Source organism: Mycetomoellerius zeteki, unplaced genomic scaffold (assembly GCF_001594055.1).
Source record: "Mycetomoellerius zeteki isolate Tzet28-1 unplaced genomic scaffold, Tzet1.0 scaffold651, whole genome shotgun sequence".
Classification (NCBI taxonomy): Eukaryota; Metazoa; Arthropoda; class Insecta; order Hymenoptera; family Formicidae; genus Mycetomoellerius; species Mycetomoellerius zeteki.
The window spans coordinates 12,607-13,261 of record NW_017257666.1 but is presented as its reverse complement, the minus strand read 5'-3'; the positions used below and the strand labels follow the sequence as shown (position 1 = coordinate 13,261).

Genomic DNA, 655 nt, shown 5'->3' with positions numbered 1-655 from the left:
TCGTCCATCCACGTCTATTGTTGCCACTAATGTTGATGCTGTGCGTGAAATGATTGAGCGAGATCGGCATATGACATACCGCGAGATTCAGGCATCCTTAGGCATTGACATGAAAGCAATACATACGATTTTGCATGATCACTTGAGCGTACGGAAACTTTGCAGTCGTTTGGGTCCCACACAATTTGACCGAAGCTCAAAAATAGGCTCGTGTTAAATGGAGCATAGAAATGCTCAAGAAATTCAATCGACGTCGGTCAAATTTGATCTACTACATCGTTACTGGGGACGAAACATGGATCTATTCGTACGAGCCCGAAAGTAAACAACAATCCACTGTTTGAGTATTTCAAAATGAACCGAAACCAACGAAAGTTGTTCGTTCACGCAGTGCTGCCAAGCAAATGATTGCTTGTTTCTTCGGTTATACCGGACATGTGGCAACCGTGGCTTTAGAGGATCGAAGGACTATAAATACTGTTTGGAATACAACAATTTGTTTGCCAGAAGTCATAAATGAATTGCGTAGAACAAACCGAAATCGTCGCATCATCCTTCATCATGACAACGCCAGCTGTCACACAGCACGTCAAACCGTTGATTTTTTATCCAGTAAAAATGTCGAATTGATGACTCATTGTCCGTATTCACCTGA

At 42.3% G+C, this 655-nt stretch overlaps 1 pseudogene; it reads left to right on the top strand.

Annotated features, from left to right (window-relative positions):
* The first annotated feature begins 217 nt into the window (after window positions 1–217).
* On the top strand, window positions 218–655 carry LOC108728850 (uncharacterized; annotated as a pseudogene).